At 33.5% G+C, this 12,749-nt stretch overlaps 1 long non-coding RNA gene across 1 annotated transcript; it reads right to left on the bottom strand.

Moving 5' to 3' along the window:
• Nucleotides 1-9,949: 9,949 nt before the first annotated feature.
• Nucleotides 9,950-11,933, bottom strand: LOC132059866 (uncharacterized). Its single transcript, XR_009415753.1, has 2 exons — nucleotides 11,239-11,933; nucleotides 9,950-10,199 (listed from the first exon to the last, which is right to left on the bottom strand). It is a non-coding gene; the product is annotated as an uncharacterized LOC132059866 (long non-coding RNA).
• Between the last annotated feature and the right edge of the window lie 816 nt (nucleotides 11,934-12,749).

Consider the following 12,749-nt stretch of genomic DNA (forward strand, 5'->3'; position numbering starts at 1 on the left):
CATTAGACGCATGATCAAAATAGTTTTAGGACACCTAATGTTCCTTAAATCACTAATATTAGTCTAAAAAAGTCAAAAATAAATAAAATAAAATAAATAAAAAGACTTGATACTATTTAAACATTATAATAACACTTTAATACATCACATGAGAGTCCCCACCAATTAGACACATGATCCAAAGAGTTTAATCACAAGTAATGGTAATCATATCACTACTATCTAATTAGTCTGACAATAAGTTATTGTTCTCAAAGCACAACCTTGTTCTAAGGAGAACATTACTTGTGCTTAAGGTCTTTTAATCATGTGTCTAATTAGTGGGGACTCTCATATGATGTATTAAAGTATTATTATAATGTATAAATAGTATCAAGTCTTTTTATTTATTTTTGGCTTTTTAGACTAATATTAATGATTTAAGGACCATTAGGTGTCCTAAAACTATTTTGGTCATGTGTGTAATGGATGGAGATTCTAATATAATTTATTAAAATGTTATTATAATGTTTAAATAGTATCAAGTATTTTTATTTATTTATTTATTTTTATTTTTTTTTAGATTTGGGGTTTGGGTTTTTTTTTTTTTTTGGTCTGCTGGACTTGTGCAAATTTAGCAGGCTTCTCGTTCCAATAGTCACCTTTATTTCAGTGGTTTATAATCAACCTTAAAGGTCTTTCATAGATCGTGTCAATGAGTAATTATAGGTCACAGTCGTTTATTATCAGTTATGTCTATTAATAGACCCAGCACACCTAGCTTTATTTCTACGGTTAGAAAACAAATGCAAAAATCAGAAAAGGACATAAATAAAACACAACCCAAGAAATATATTTCATTTCATTGCAACCCCCAACCAAAATAGTAAAAACATCTAAAAGCTTTCATATATGAAAGCCCAAAAGTTGCTTCCATCTGCAACTTTCACCAATGAAAGCTTTGTAAAAAACTTACAACAAAATGAAAATATACATAAAAACTAAAACTACATAACTAAACTAGGGTTTGCAGGGGGGGTTGTAGAGGGGGTTATGAGTGCATCTAGGTCGATATCCTTCGGCTGCAAGAGGACACGCAGAAATCGCTCGATCCTGCGAAGAGACCTTGTCAATCTCTCTTTGTCCTCTCCCAGCCCCCTAAAGAGCCGTCCGAAGTCATTTTGCAATAGAAGAATGTCTGGTGATGAATTTTGTAGCCGTGGGTGCCTAGGAAGGCGGATTCTTCTGGGCATTTTGGAGATGAATGATCTGGAATTTCTATGGGCTTGAGTTTATTTGAAATGGAGGAAATAAGGACTGAAGAAGATATAAAGACTGTTTGCATAGTTTAAGTGTGTTGACACCTAATTTTAGACCTCCCACAATTTATTTTAATTACACAGAATCCTTGAATATTAAACGGAGTGAAATATGCATTTTTTACAAGTTAAAATAATTTTATAAAATTATTTAGATAATTTTTTTGCCATTTCATTTGGAAAAATAGCTTCTATAATACTATAAATCATTTTGAAATTAATTTACTTTTTTACAAAATTTATGGAAACATTTGCTAATTTTAGGAATTTGATTAATTAAATGAATTAATCATTTTACCATCAGTTCTTTATTTTTGCATATGCATCTGTACAATTTATTAGAATTAATCATAATTAATTGAATGTTTAATTGTGGTTAAATTCCATGAATCATTTACTGCATGGCTAATATTGGCTACAATTGAAATGATTAATTGTTAGTCTAATTATGGCCTTAATTGAAATAGCCAAATTCATTGGTTCAAGTCAATTAAAGTCATTTTTACAAAGTTAGCCTTCAATTGGTTGATTGAATTATGTGTGGCCATAATTGGCATAATCAATTCCATCGTTCAAGTCAATAGAGGTCATTATTGCAAAATTTTCCTTTAGTTGTTTAATTGGGCCGAATGTGGTCATAATTGAAATAACCTATTTCATAGGTTAAAGTCAATTGAAGCTATGTTTGCAACTTAAGTCCCTTTGCTTAATTAATCATAATTATTAATTGGTTAATTAGTCATGCTTGACCATGATTAAGGGTTTAAATTAATTGATTTTTTCTTAATTATGGTCATTTATTAAGATAAGTGTCAAGTTCTCGTGTATATACACATATATACACGGATATACATGTGTATACATGTATATCACGTGTATATATATGTATGCAGTGGCCCATTCCTCTGTCTCTTGAAATTCGGCCGAGTACAGGCCCAAAGGACCAAGATCCAGCCCACCACCGCGTCTAAAAGGGGTAACACCCCTTTTCACTGTTCAGTGTGCACTGTTCAGTTTGCACAAATCAAAGGCCAAACGACCCCAAGTTGAGGAAAGAGTTTTCTCGAAGAAACCCTAGCACCGCCAGGGCTTCCCGCTTCCCTCTCTTAGTCACCACGCCTGAAAATAGCAAAGTTTCAGAGGGTACAGGCTTTTACAGTCCTTGCGAGGCCGAGAGGGGTAAAGCAATTAATGCTCCGCCCCAAATTCGTCCTAATCTCACCAAACGCTACTCAAACACGGTAAAACTCCACCCTCACTGCTTTTTTTTTAAAAAAAATTCACAGTCAACATGGTACAAAATCTCTTAATGAGATTTGTCTCGACCCCATTTCAACCCTCAATCCTTATTGGTTCATGGGAACCAACTGGATTGAGCCGTTGGAAAGCAAATCTGACCCTTCGTTACTTATTTGCTTAAATCGTGGCCATAGATACTCGAATTAAGAGTTGGTTTGCAAATTTTTGCATTATTCCCACATCGGACCCGACTAGGGTTTTGAGAACTTGGGGGTTCTATATAAAGAACCCCATTCACTACTATCAAACCAACTTTTGAGATATTGACACACGACTATACTCAACAAAGGTCGAATTACCTAGGGTTTCTAATTATTGAGACCTTTAACTATTCGGCTAAGTTATATTTTCAAAGTTTAATTGTTTTTACTTGCTTGTTTGTGGCTGAGTTTTGGGTTTTGAGGAGGAAAAGGAGTTTCCAAGTTCGTTCTCGACTCAAGGCTGCACTCGTAAGAGGTAATTTCTTTCCCTTTTAATTTCTGTAGCTTTTTGTATTATTTAAGTGTTAATTATATGCTTAGTTTGAGTGATCAGCATGTTTTAAACTTTAGCTAAATATGTGATTTAGTTGTATACTAGTTTTGGCATCATGTGTTTTAGCTAATACTGCTAGTTTTAGAACTTTTGTTGCTGGTCCTTGTATGATTAGCGTGCACTTAGTTTGTATTCCTGCTTTAAATATATGATTTGTAGTCCTGCTAATTAGTTGTCTCTTTAAATCTTAGCCATGTAATTGATTAATATAATGAGGAAGCTATTAATCAAATCAAATGTGTTCATGTTAAAGGTTAGTCCTGTTTGGGTCAAGTATGCTTATTGATGAGTTTAAACATGTTTAAGGAGCCCTCAGTCCTGTTTTTTCATATGATATTGTCAGTTAAAAGTCTTTGATTTAAAGTAATTGATCACATGTTTTGGAGTAAGTATGCTCACTGACTTAGTTTCATTTGCGGTTAGTTGGGATTAAATCAGATCTGTGGGGACCCAGTGTGGCTCCAATATGTGCTTATATTTAGTCTACATGTCTATAATGCATAGTTATGTTTGCTTAAGGTTCATGATGTTGTTTGGTCATACTGTATGCATTGCATCATCTGCTAACTGTTGTTGTCTAAACTTGTGACCTTGACTGTTGTATGCATCTCTTACTGCGCTTCTTCTTTGATTCTGGTGTAATTTTCTATTGTTCCTGATTATCTAGTGTATAACATGCCTAATATGAACCCTCTGGGACAGTTGGTTGACTGTTTTGCTGAGTATGATATCCCTCTTGTGGATTACTTTCTTGTACATCTAGGAATTATATCTTAAGTAGGTTAAACAAGTTAAAATTCATGCACTGTTGAGTCTAGATATGAGCTGTGTTTGAGTATGCATGAGGTATACCCAAGTATATGTTACATCTTGGAAATTTCGAGTCGTTAGAATTATGAGTAGACTAAAGCAAGCCTAAAGTGGATAGAAAGCCCTTATAAGGTTAAGGAGGGTATTTGATAACTTTAAGTGCGTACCTTAAGATTTAGGAGTCATATGAATCGGTGGAAGTAAGTTCGTCAAAGTAAGTGGAAATTTGAGTCATGTTTTGGGAAGATTCCGCATTGATCGAGTTATACCTTGTTTAATAATGCCTTGAGGGGGAGTTATAGGGCCCCTTAGATGGTTCATGAAGTGTTACACAAGTGCCAAGAAGGTTCCATAAGGATTGGAAGCCAAACGAATCGAAGGGAGCAATTTATCGGAAAGGGGCAGTTTGACGGACTGTTTGAAGGACCGTAGGGGGTTTGACAGCTCGTCAAATGGTGGAGCCGCCACCGTGAAACAGTCACAGAGAGGCCTGTTTGGCTGGGCTATTTGACGGTCCATTTGACGGACCGCAGGACGTTTGACGGTCCGTCAAAGTGGACATCAAAATGGCCGACGGGATTTTAAGTAACGCTTTATATATTTCGTTTTACCTTATTTGGGTTCATTATTTCCCCAATTCAGACCCTAGAGCTCTCCAAAACCCTCTCCCTCTATAGACTAATCCATGCTAAATCCAAGAGAATCAAGAGATTCAAGTGCTAAAAAGCTTACTAGGGTTTGTGAAGCTCAAGTTTTCCTTTGGTGTTGATGTTGGAGACTTCACTCTAGTGGAGTAAGTTGATCCAATGCTTGTTCTTGTGTGATTAAGGTAAGTTTTTACATCTCTTGTATATAGTTAAGTTTGTTTGATTGTTGTACCATTTGGTTGAAGGAAGAATAATGAAAAGAGAGTTCAAGTATGAATTTGAGGATATTATGAGCTATAAATTAACTTGAATTATAATTCTTGACATGTTATGAGTATAATCTTGTTGTGGGTGGTAATAATGATGTTGGGGAAGTGTTGTATATAAGTGTATATGAGGTTGTGTTGAAATTATTATTATGAGTGATTATGAAAAGGGGTTTTGGGAGATAGACTGGAACCTAACTTGAATGAAGTCTCTTAATTGTGGTATTATTGATAATGTCATTGTTGATTGGGGGTTGTTTTGGAATTTGGTAGAAGTAGATGAAATAGGGGAAATGCTGCCCAAATTTTCACTAGCTCACGAATTATACTAGTTTGAACTTAAAAGTGTCCTTGAGACCTAACCTCTGTATGAACCCTCTTGAATGTATATTTTTCGGACTTTGGAGGAGAACGTTAAGTAGTTAAGAAGACATAAAGGTATGTAAGGCTAACCCTTCTTTCTTAAGGCATGATTCCACTATAGTGTACCTACACGTGAAATTCCTAATGTCTTCCATGATGACGTCATTCCTAAAAGGGATAAAGATCATAGTTCTTGATACTCTCATAATTTCATTGATCCCATTCTAATAATAGTTGATCCTCTAAGGAAAGATATAGTGATAATGATAATGATGTTGCTTTTACTTATGTAATCCTATATGTATATATAAAGCTATGTTGTTACACCGAGCCTATATGGCCGGGTATGATATCTATTGCGTGCACACCAATGATCAGTTGGGTACGGATAACATCGAGCCTTGTTATAGCCGGGTACGGATGACACCGGACCTACATAGTCGGGTATGGTACTACTATATGTATATGTACATGTATGGAAGGTCTTCTTTAGAGAAAGGGTAAGTAAGTATGATGTAACGTCTCAAGAGGTATAAATGGCTCTTCTATTTTATGTTATCCTTCATGTTTTTATCATGTTACTACTTATGCCTTACATACTCAGTACATTGTTCGTACTGACATCTCTTTGTTTGTGGATGCTGCGTTCATGCTCGAAGGTAGACAGGGAGACAGACCAGACCAGTAGGCTGCTTCTTCAGTGATTGCATAGAGGTGCTCCATTTGATCCGGAGCCAAAATAGTTGGTATTATTCTTTTGGTGTACATATATGGGCATGGCGGGGTCCTGTCCCGTCTTTATGATTTCATGTACTCTTCTTAGAGGCTAGTAGACAGTTATGTATCGCTAGATGTCTCTTAGCCTTGTCGGCTCATATTTTGTATATCATTTTGGTAGCCTTGTCGGCTTGTGTATATCTATATGGGCATAGTTATTGATGTTGATATAAAAGTGTCTTAGTCTGATGGAATTTATATTATTGAGGCATAGAAATTACGAGTTAGCCATGTGGCTCACCTAGATATGATTGCGAAAGTATGACGAGAGGTGTCCGATAGGTTAGCTCCGGGTGCCCGTCATGGCCCTCCGGTTGGGTCGTGACAGTATACCGTAGGTATACAACTCTTGCATGCTTTAAACACATAAGGGTTTGTCTATTGAGAGTATATAGGAGGTATATTGCCTGTATTGTATTTTATAAGTTGTCCCTATGCTTTTTAAATATGCTATGACATGATAAAACTTGTCTATGAGAATTATGTAGTTGCTTGTTTGAATATTCGCCATACATGCAAATGATATACCCAAATATACTAGGTATATACGATTTTTTGCTCACTTTGGGTGTATATGAGCTTGCATAGTTAGTAAATATATAGTATATCATCCATGTGGGTTTATAATTACCTGCCTCTGTATCATAAATGTTGATTTGGGCTTATTTTATTACTTGTGACATCATGGGCCTTCTTGATGGTTAACTCTGTTTGGGCCTTTACTTGATTTTCTTCCCTTCTTGACTATCTCTGTTCTTTTTTTTGCGCGGAGTGCCCTTCTTTTGGGCTGGTCTTTATATTTTGCCCCTCATTTATGTCTTCTTTAAATTTTGCCCTTGCCGCCTGTTTAATGAAAGTTTTTTGACGAAATTATCCTTACCCCATTAAAATCCTTTTTATTTCGTCATTTGCCCCCCCTTTTTTTTTTTTGCTTCTTCTTTCCTCCTCTCGTTTTTGTGTTTGTCTCATATGTTCTAAAACGTAGGTACGAATTTGGATCTTTTGCTCGTTTCAATATTTGTTTTTATGTTAAATTGTTATTTGTTGAATTAATATCTTTGTCTTCATCGTTTTTATATTTAATTGATCCTTTTTTATTTAAAATGATAATGTCTTGTTATAGTGTACGTATGATTTTTTGAACTTTAGTTTCATTCCCATGTATATATTTTAGTTTTTTGAATGTCGTATTATGAATGTCGTAATATGTTTTAGTTGATTTTGATATGCGTTTTGGTTTTCTCTTTGTTGAATCATTGAAGTTTTGCTGTGGAACCTTTGTTTTATGTTGTTCTTCTTGTTTTTATTTAATAATACTGGTTTTTGTGAAGAATGTGTTTGTTTGAGGCAACATATGCCTGGTCCTACAGAGTTATTGATTTTTGAAATCGAAGTTATGCTTGCCCCGCATAAAGTTATGCTTGTTCGCATAACTTCATGAATTAAGTTAATTTATGTGTGCTTGGTTTTATGGTGTTTTCTTGTTAATAATTTTGATTTTTATGCAATCTTATGTGTTTTTGGTGTTGTTTTGTTAATAATGTTTTGTTTTGGTTATGAAAAATGAAAGTTTGCCTCTCACGCATACTTTTGTAATTTTTTAAAGTGAACTTCGCCTCCGTGACTTGTCTAATTCTTAACACTTGTGTATTTTTTTGTTTTGGTTATGAAAAATGAAAGTTTGCCTCTCACGGCATACTTTGTAATTTTTAAAGTGAACTTCCTCCCTCCGGCGGACTTGTCTAATTCTTAACACTTGTGTATTTTTTTTGTTTTGGTTATGAAAAATGAAAGTTTGCCTCTCACGGCATACTTTGTAATTTTAAAGTGAACTTCTGCCTCCCTCCGGCGACTTGTCTAATTCTTAACACTTGTGTATTTTTTTATTTTGCTTATGAAAATGAAAGTTTGCCGCTAACAGCATACTTTGTTCTTTTGTAAAGAGAACTTCTGCCTCCTCCGGCAGACTTGTCTAAATCTTAACACTTGTGTACTTTTTTATTTTGCTTATGAAAATGAAAGTTGACTCTAAAAGCATACTTTGTTCTTTTGTAAAGTGAACTCGCCTCCTGCATACTTTTCTAGTTCTTAACACTTGCGTAAATTTTTGTTTTGCTCATGAAAATGAAAGTTTGCCTCTAACAAAGATACTTGCCTCTAAAGATACTTTGTTCTTTTGTAAAGGGAAATTCGCTCCTCCGCATACTTGTCTAATTCTTAACACTTGTGTAATTTTTTATTTTGCTTATGAAAATGAAAGTTGCCTATAACAAAGATACTTTGTTCTTTTGTAAAGTGAACTTCTCGCTCCTCCGACATACTTTTCTAGTTCTTAACACTTGCGTAAATTTTTTGTTTTGCTCATAAAAATGAAAGTTTGCCGCTAATGAAGATACTTTGTTCTTTTCTAATGTAAACTTCGCCTCCTCCGCATACTTGTCTAATTCTTAATACTTGTGTATTTTTTTTATTTTGCTTATGAAAATGAAATTTGCCTCTAACAAAGATACTTTGTTCTTTTGTAAAGTAAACTTCGCCTCCTCCGACATACTTGTTCGAACTTTGCACGATTATTTTTTGTCAACGAAGTTACTATAATTTCAAGTCTAAGTCATTGAGCATTGTATACTAATCAAATGGAACGTATAAACTAATAAAAATCGAACAAAGCAATAAATTTGATCAATTCTATGTTGTTGAGTAAAATTATGATTCGCAATGTTGAATCTGTGCATATCGATTGTTTAGTTCATAGAAGATGATTTGTTGTTATTTTCAAATATTAACAAATCTAAACTTAATAAAGCATGAAATTGAGTTGAATTACATTCAATTAAACGCTATATATTATATATTTTATCTTTTTCGATGTTGTAGAAGAAGAAATCAATGGAGATTTCTCTAGGTGAAATGTTGGAACGATGGAACGATTGAAAGGTTTGTTGTTGAAATGATGGATGGTTTAATTGGATGTTTGGGGTTAATTCTGTTTTAGATTTTTATATGTTATGGGTAGGGATAGTAAAGTTTTTTCTTATTATCTTTTAGCTTAGAAGGGCAAATATTAAAGACCACGCATTACGGGGGCAAAAATTAAAGACCAGCGCATTTGAAGGGCATTCGCGCCAATTGCCCATCTCTGTTTGACATTGGGCCTGCTGTCCATTTTATCTATTTCCGTAAGTCATTGGGCCTATTTGATTTTGGGCCAGCCTTTGTGCTGTATGGGCTTACGTGATTAAGTACGTTGTTATACCCCATTTTAATCGATCAAAGCGAAGTACAACATATTGGTAATTCCTACATTATTTAACTTAAAGAGTCACCACCTAATTATTTTAACGGTAAATTAGGACACCTAATTATTAACTAAATAATGATAAACTAAACTCCAATTTTAAAGGTCTTACTAACTTAACAAATTCTAGGTAATGGTTCTAAATATCCTAATGGGAAGGTCTTAAGCATCCATTAGAATCAGTTAAAAATGGTTACCGGTCAAACTTAGGTTAATAAAATAAGCTTTGAAAGATCGTTAAAACATAAGTGCTAAGTAATACATTTTGTTTGATAAGGTAATATTAAAATTTATAAATCATTTAAAAAGTCCTGCTTTTAAATTTGAAGGCTTAATTCTCAAAAAGGTACTTGAACACAAAAATGGGTAAAAGTTTAGAACGTCATTTCACCAAAAGTAAGCTAAACTTTAAACGTTTTAATAGACTAGATAGTGAGAGAATTATTTACAAAAGTTGATTTTTTGAACTAAAAGTTGCATCATAGAAACAAATTGCCGCTTCCAAAACCAATTTTTTTTTCCAAGCATGTCTCCGAAGTTAAAAGCTTTAAACATATTTCTAGATGAAAACGGGTAACTACTATCACTACTTAAATCTTTATATCTAAGTATTATCCTCTACACGATAAATACTTATTAATATCATGAAGTAGAAAATTCTAAATAAATTAAATAGTCTAACTATTAATCCCATAACGATTTAAATTTATGACACACAAACACATAAGTAACGTTAGCAACCAGGAAGAAAGAACAAAATAAAAGGACATAAGATGAAAAGCATGTTTTCCATCCAATTTTCCGAGGATGGTAAACTGCCAACTTCATTGTTCAACAGAAACAAGGAGGAATGATGTCATATCGGCTCTGTGCGGCGTCGTTGAGTCTCCAGTGAGACTCGTCGGCTCTGGTGATCATGTGAAACAGCAAAACAAAAAAAATGAAAAAGGGATTAGCTAACCTCAATAATTAGGCAATAACTATATAAAGTACATGACTGAAGACAAGATATTAAAACTTTTAATCCAACAAGAATTAAACAAATAAAGCACTTCGCAGATTCATCTTATTGATACATAAATAATTGTCGACTACAAGATCTTATGCCTTAGGATTCGATGAAATGAAAAGAAATACAGTAGCATTTAACTAGCTTTGTTACCCCCCGTGAGATTCGATTCACGCCTAATACTCCCACAAAATAGTTAACAAACTAACGGACGCTTGGGTAGGAAGTAAATATACTGTTAAAGGTCATAATGCTAACCGCATAACGTCTGATAATCCTTTAAACGTTCATTAGTTATCGTAACAATGACTAGATCTTAGGGAGAACTCAGTCATTATGTAACTACATACATTGTTAAACTTAAGCTCTTAATATCATTATCTCATTGCTTTTCTTTTTTCTTTTTTTTCGATAAAGACTAAGAAAGAATTACTCTCAGCATGCAATTTCTTAAAATAGGCCTAGCATTTTCATAACAGGACAAAGAACGAAGACACGGAAACTAGATTAGGAAAGAAACTAATTCTTAATATACTGATAATAAACACAATAAGGAAAACAAGATATTATTTGATTTCAACAGAGACTCTTAACTAATTTATAATACTCGTATTCACTTTTAGATCAAATAGTTAGTCCCTTTTCAATAAAACAGTAAACTATATACTACTTCCTTATGTATATATAAAATGAAAGGACGAAAACTCAACAACATGCTATCATATCTCAAACATGAACAGATGCACCACACCGCAACAGTGATAAATTTTATTTGAAACTTTAAAAACTTGAACCTTTTAATTATAGAAATCATCTTTAACATCGTTTCTAATTATTATCTTAGCTAAGAAAAATATGCCCTTCAGATATAATTTTCTTAAAATACGGAGAGCATTATAGCACATAGACAAAAACAGAGAAAAGGTGATTGGTATACCTTTTGCGGGTGCAGTGAACTGGGGTGCGGGCTCTCAGATCCGACCTCCCTCACAAATAAAATGGCACAATTAAAGCCAAACAAGTCTCCTCCACGGCTGAAAGTGGACAGAGATATGAGAAGGAAAAAAAGGGTGATTTTCAGAGCTAGTATTTTGCAAAATAATGGTTATTGAACAGGGTATTTTGAGAAGTTTAGAGGGGGAAGGCGGCCAAAAACCTTGTTCTCATTTATTCCCAAGTGCTGGTATTTATAGAGAAGAATTAGGGCTCCTAGAGCTGGACTTTGGGCGGGATTTTGAAATGTTAGGGTTTGGAAATTCAAACAAAAATTTTTAGCCCACCTGCTAAGGACAGCTACGATTACAGAAATATTCACCAAAAAGGTGGAGCGAACTTTGGCAATTCTGATTTTATCTATCAAAATAGCAAGAGAAGTTTGAAAAAGTCGAAGCTGTTGGAATAGTCCAAAACTCTTGGCAGTGGTTAAATAAGAATGGAATGGAATTCAGAGAGTGAATTGGAGCTTTAGGACCCTTACTCATAATGGTGGGAGAACGATGAAGATATTGCACCGAAATGGAGTAGCAATTTCTGACTTTGAAAATATTGAGGGGATGTCTTTATCAAAAATGGAGGAAGGTTAGAGACAAAAGCTGAGCGGCATCTTTTTTGTGGACAAATACGCGTAGGTATAGTAATGAGAAAATTACACAGTAGGTCAAGCTTTTAAAGTTATGCACACAAATAGCACAACTTTTGAAGTTCTTCAAAAATAACACCATAAATAAAGAAATTAATTTTGTCCTTAAATATATATAGTCCATTATGCTTTCTCTCTCATCACTATAACTGTAAAATTTAGCCGTGTCTGGCCTTTAAAATGACTTTCTCTTTCACCCTCAAATTCACTTTCTCTCTCTTCTTTCTCTCCCCTCAAACCCACTACCTCCATATGCTTTAGGATTAAAATTGATGGTGATTTTAGTCGAAGATAACAATTGCATATTCATGGTAGATTTCTAGAATAAATAATGATGCATGTTATATTTTTATTATAAATTTGTTTTAACTCTTGTATATATGCTATATAAATATGAATTTATTATATATCTGTAGTATATTTTTGTATAAAATATTATACTAAAAATAATGCATATTCAAGGTAGATTTCTAGAATAAATAATTATTCATTTTATATTTTAGTATAAATTTGTTTTAACTCTTGTATATATCGTATATAAATATGAATTTATTATATATATGTAGTATATGTTCGTATAAAATATTATTCTCACTGTACATAAATTTTACACATACATATTCATGGTATATTCATGTTATAAAATTTATTATAATTAGTATAAGTGTTATATATATTCAATATAATATTTTACCTTCTTTTGTCTTGGATTTATTGAACTTCTTCAGGTGACCACCTCTAAGGAGATGTAAATTGTACATTTAGCTTTTTTAGAATACAATTATCCCTTCTTTTAGATGTATATTATG

The sequence above is a fragment of the Lycium ferocissimum genome, chromosome 6 (genome assembly GCF_029784015.1).
Source record: "Lycium ferocissimum isolate CSIRO_LF1 chromosome 6, AGI_CSIRO_Lferr_CH_V1, whole genome shotgun sequence".
In the NCBI taxonomy this organism is placed as follows: Eukaryota; Viridiplantae; Streptophyta; class Magnoliopsida; order Solanales; family Solanaceae; genus Lycium; species Lycium ferocissimum.